This window comes from Triticum aestivum, chromosome 2D, assembly GCF_018294505.1.
Source record: "Triticum aestivum cultivar Chinese Spring chromosome 2D, IWGSC CS RefSeq v2.1, whole genome shotgun sequence".
In the NCBI taxonomy this organism is placed as follows: domain Eukaryota; kingdom Viridiplantae; phylum Streptophyta; class Magnoliopsida; order Poales; family Poaceae; genus Triticum; species Triticum aestivum.
Genome location: NC_057799.1, coordinates 307,673,596 through 307,679,359, shown reverse-complemented (window position 1 = coordinate 307,679,359; position 5,764 = coordinate 307,673,596). Strand labels below are relative to the sequence as shown.

General features: G+C 44.5%; 1 long non-coding RNA gene across 1 annotated transcript; it reads right to left on the bottom strand.

Annotated features, from left to right (window-relative positions):
* Positions 1 to 1,274: 1,274 nt before the first annotated feature.
* Positions 1,275 to 2,243, bottom strand: LOC123049253 (uncharacterized). The gene is made up of 2 exons (XR_006423519.1): positions 2,015 to 2,243; positions 1,275 to 1,914 (listed from the first exon to the last, which is right to left on the bottom strand). It is a non-coding gene; the product is annotated as an uncharacterized lncRNA (long non-coding RNA).
* Between the last annotated feature and the right edge of the window lie 3,521 nt (positions 2,244 to 5,764).

Sequence of the window (5,764 nt, the reverse complement as noted above, 5' to 3'; positions counted from 1 at the left end):
AAAGGAGGCGATGGGAGGGCGGAACCATGACTTAGGGACGCGCTTGTCCAAAATGTAGGGTGTGTTACAAAAGTACCCCCACCGATTTGAACTAGCGGCCCTTTCGGCTCAGGGTTAGAAGGGGGATTTCGCGTGTCGGGATTTGGCAGCTGGAGGGAGTTTTCGCGTGCGTTGTAATTTCAGGATAGCAAGGCACGGGTTGTGAAGGCATCAGTTTTGGGAGCACGATATCAGAATTTTCGGGATATAACAAGGCGCGGGTTGAATTTTAGGGACAAGCCTAACATGTAATATTGTACTTGTACGTACCAAATCAATTCGCACTTCCCTCAACGAAAAAAACGAAAAAATAAAAACTATTCACACCACACAAAGAGAGTCTTGTCCCATTTTACTATACAAATGCTATTCAAAGCTACTCCCTCCTTCCATCTATATAGGGCCTAATGCGTTTTTCGAGGCTAAATTTGACCAACGAAATATTAGAGCAATAATATATGACATGCAACTTACACAAAGCACACCGTTAAATTCGTGTGTGAAAGGAGCTTTCAATGATATAATTTTCACATTGTGCATGTCATGTACTATTAATCTTGTCAATAGTCAAAGGCGGTCTTAAAAAACGCATTAGGCCCTCTATAGATGTAAGGATGGGAGTATGGATCCATGTTATGGCCAATTAAATTTTTCGCTGGCTGTATAATGCATGTAACCTACTCATGCCAACATTTTAGTGCATTCCAAATGTCTATACTACCACTGCAATTCGAACTGAATTTGAATTCGTTTCGCTATTTCAATAAGAATCTACAATCATGATTGTTGCCAACTTCAACCATCATTCGTGTATTACCTTAACAACACACTACATGATTACTATAGAGATAGATATGAACTATGTGTACTATATGAACTCGAAATCTTTTGAATACACTTGATGTTGATTCCAAATAATAGTACATTTGATGTACTAACTATATATTCATAATCTAAACCATGTTCCATACGTACACCGCGTTTATCACACAAAGCAGGGACGAAGCTAGAAAAAATGGGCACTGGTGTCAAGCGTTGTCCACTCTAGCACGGACTATAGTAACGACATATATACATAATGCCTGTCTGGGGGCGATATAAAGAGAGAAAACATGCAATGATCCAACAGTATTATTATTACATCAAAAATAGTGTCATATACCTATGGAGTGAAGTCATGAAGCCACTTGTTTACATATTCATAAAATAATAAGTAAGAGGATGACTTCAGAGCATTTCATCTGTAACTTGCTGAAAAGGATGAACAAAAGAGCATATTACATTTACAACAATCCGATGGCACTAAGCAATTTTTCAAGGGTAGACTCGAGACGCATTGTAGATGTTTCACTCACATGTATACCTCCAACTAACCGTTTCAGGAATAGACCAAGCTTGTCAACACACCTCAAGAAATAGCCAGCTGTTCTTTGTCTGAGACATCGGAACCCTCATCAATCAACAAACTAAAAACATCACCACAAATTTCTTCAAGAATAGAATTTAAAGTTATCTATGCAAGACAAGAGAAAATGTCATTTTGAGTACTTGAAGAGATAAATTGTATGAAATGAATACACAATAGTGAAGCTTGTTAGTTATCTTTGCAAAATAACTCGCAATTTCTTTTTGAATATCTGGAGGCACCCATTTGCAATTTTTTTGGAGCATCCTAAAAGACGACCTTGCTTACATCCTCATTCTGGTTTGCTAATTTTTGTACCAACTATCAAAAAAGTCCCCTTATTTTTGGAGTCCTCTGATTCATCATTGCCGCAGAAAGCTGAAGCTTGATACACGATCTTGTCGTCTAAGCCTTGAAGTCCCTCCTGCAGATGGTAGTGGCCGTTTCACCAAAAATATGTCCATAACCTCCTAGTCCAGATGAATCAAGGAAGTGAAAATATTGTTTCAAATTAGTTAAGGTGAGAAATTTAGTCCGAAGCTAACACATATGCGTGTGGAGATGACATACCTTGGAAGAGCCGACCTGGACTTGGTGGATTAGCACGAGATTATGTCGCAACTATCGGCCGGCCAGAATCACCAGATCAAACCAAAGTTCCATCGATTCGCCGGCTTGCCGCTGAATCACTGTGCAGTTCTACCGGCAATGATCGCATTTGGGGATTAGGGATCTGCAGGACTGAGAGGAGGCGATGAGAGGGAGAGGAAGCATCGTGCGGCGTGCGCGTACAGTAGCCTATAGGAATTAGGAATGACTGAACAAGATCTAGGTCAATAGGCATTGGGCTTTCTGGGCTGTGTACGAGCGCTGCAAGATGGGTATCTCTCTATGGCTGGGTGCAGCCTACAAGCAATTGCGTGACTTATTACTACTTTACGGTTGGACTGGACTGAGTTTTGTGCTCCTGACTACAGGGCAGAACGGCCAGACTAGGGTCAACCAATTTTTTCGGCTGGGGTCAAAGACATATCCTATTAACAATATAAGGTGAAATTACGATGGGCACTGGTGTCAATTGACACCAGCCCTTGAACGTGAGCTCTGTCCCTGACACAAAGTATAGTGCCCCGCCCCCTATATGACAAGTATTTAGCCCTGAGCTGCAAAAGCCACACATTAGCCCAAATTATAATCAATGTTCGACATTATGATATCTTCTTTAAGTATCTGTATCCACTTTTTTATAATGAATTATGATTTATGTTCGTCTTTAACACCTTCACGACCCACTTCTCCTTGTAGCTAGCTAGCGCTAATTTTCTATCGTGCATGCACACGCCCGCGCGCCCCCCTCTCACCCTCCCTCAGCGTCCCCTCCATCGTGCACGTTCGTTATTTCTCTTTAGGTCGTTCACCCGCGGTGTGTGTAGGCCCCCCGACTCCTTCTTTCCAGCACACACCGGTCGATATACCTCTCTAGCCAAGTGTGCCTACCACAATCACATACTTCCCCTCTTCTCTTCTCACCGTCCATGCCCCCTATGTCCAATACGGTTCCACGCAGGTGCACACTCCCGCCCCTCTTTTCATCGATCTCATAGTCGCACACTCCTCCCCCCTCAACATAGTAGGCCTCTCGCACCACCTCCTAGCCGCACCCCTTTCCCCCTGTCTGTCTATCCGGACCTTATTTGCTTCTAACACATGCATGCATGTATACGTACTAATCTCCCTACATATAGCTAGGTCGACTATAATTCTTTTCCCCACGCACCGATAGACTTACCTCACTAGTTATGTCTCTCCCTTTCTCGGACACACGGCAGTTGATCTTCCTATGTAGTTACATATGCTTACCACAACCATATCGTCTCCCCTCATAATCCTTGCATACCTCCCGACCCGTCTCTCACAAGCACGTGCATAGACAGACAGACATCCCCGCCCTCTCTTATTGATATTGCACTCGTACCCTCTGTTTGTCTAGCAGGCCTCTCCCACCATTTGTGAGACGCCACTCCACAACCAACCCTCCGACACTCTACCTTTGTCTTTCTCCCAACCTTATTCCTCCGCTACACATATCCATGGATGCCGATCGATCTCCCTCTATAAATAGCTAGGTCTCTCTCCTTCTCCACACATATACTAGTCGATCTACCTCTCTATAGTTAGGTCACTGCCCCCTCCCCCCCCACCGATAGTCGAACGTTGTAGGTAGTTATCCATGCCACAGAGAAAAACTGCACCTCTGCCCTCTCAAATTTCAGTAGGCCAGCCGCCCTGTATCTTTGACGTGGGCAAACACAAATTCAATGGCACTCTTTATCGATTGCGCAGCCACACACTTCATCCCTGTTTTTGATTCTATCGATATCTCACGCCGATGATCCCTCCACTCTCTTCTCGTGGATCGCTCCCTCTATATATGATATATCCATGACTCTATTTCACACACATTGCATATGTTACGTTTTTTTGTTTGAGATATCATCGACACATTGCCTCGGTTTCGCACAAACCATCTCTCTCACACCCACCCACGTACGTACCTGCACCTAAAGAAGAGGTGCACGCAGGACGCACGTACTCACGTCTCATTCCCAGCCACACCCGCGCGGGTACACGGTGGAGTTTGTTTTTGTACGAAAAGGCAGCCCACGTGATAATTTGACGCGTGTAACGGTTGTTTACTCGAAGGAGGGTCGGGTACCACGCCTAAACGGAACAAAGTTTGACTTGACGCATTCGTATTAAATAAAGTTATATATTCCTCCTCAATGGCACGTAGTACAAAATATAAAACGATTGCCGTGGGGAAAATGGAAAAATCCGCTCCACTATATACAATAGAGCCTGCCTGCCGGGGTTTGTCTCTCATCAGACCATCTCACACAAGGCGGCGGTGGCCTCTCTCTCTCACCGTTGGTCAGTGATCCGGCCGCATCCCGTCCGCCGGCGGGGGAGGATGTGCATCGTTTCTCCGTTTGACGGTGTTGAGGCAACACGTCCCGATCTGCGGTACCCACCGTTCCCTCTGACCAAGCTCCGGCGCGGTAGGGCCTTCGCCACTTGCTCGCTGCCGCAGTGTAACATCCCAAAATTCTAAATTTTGGAATGTTATATTAAATAAATAGTTTTGATTGATTGTTTGTTTGATTGTGTGGAACTGAGTGAAATTTGAAAATTTTGAAAGTTGAATGAGAGGGAATGAAATGACTTTCCCAAACTTTCACCCTTGCATTTATGATCTCCATGAATTCAAATTATTTCATCACAAAACCCTAGAGTGAAGATGATATGACTTCTTCCATTTAAATAAATGAAAAGGGTTTTGAAAGGATTTGAATTCCATTTGGAAATATTTCAAATTCGGAAACTTTATGCAACTCAATGATTTTCACGAGAGAAGATAAAATGACTTCTTCAATTATATGAAATACGAGTTGGAAGTTACAAAGAATCAAATTGAAAGTCATTGGAAGTATTTTGAAACTCCCTTTCAAATTTGGAATTTTTTGGATTTTATTCAAATTATTTTTCTCCTAAAAATAAATAAATGGAAATAAGGGTAAAATGATTCCCTTCAATGGAAAATTAGGAGAAAATAATTTGAAAATCATTTTGGTATTTAAAAAATGATTTTTGTTGAGCTTTATTGCAACAGTAGCTCTGTTCGCTTTATTTAAAGTTTTGCTGATTTTATTTGGACTGGAAAATATGTTCATGTTTTAGGATTTCTTTTTATGAAAATTTTGATATATTATATGCCTATATACTTTTTATTATTATTTGTTGTTTCTTTTTATTTTGTTGTCTGTGAAAAGAATAAAAAGAAAATCCTCGAACAGTACCAGGCCGAAGCCCAGCACTGTTCCTCTCTCTCTCTTCCCGCACCGCACCGGCCCACTGGCCTTTCAGCCCACAGCTGCGCGCACGCCCGAAACGCCTCTGCCCCGGTCGCCTGATCCCCTCGCACCCTTCCCGCGCTCACTGACGCGTGGGACCCCGCCGTCGCCTTCCTCCTCCGCACGCAACCGCCGCAGCAGGATCGCGCCGCCGCCGCCGAATCCCGGATCTCAAGGGATCGCGATCCCCGCTCGCCCCCTCTCCCAAGTCGCCCTCCCCTCTATAAATACCCCCCTCTCTCTCCGTTCCGCCCCTAAAGCCGTCCCGAACCCCTCTCCCTCGCGTGCAATCCCTCGCCGGAGCTCCGCCTCCACCACCGCGCCATTGCCGCCCAGGCCACTCTCTCCGTTGCCCCCGAGCCCCACCACCTCTACCAATCGCCTCTACACCGTCCACCGCACCTCCCCG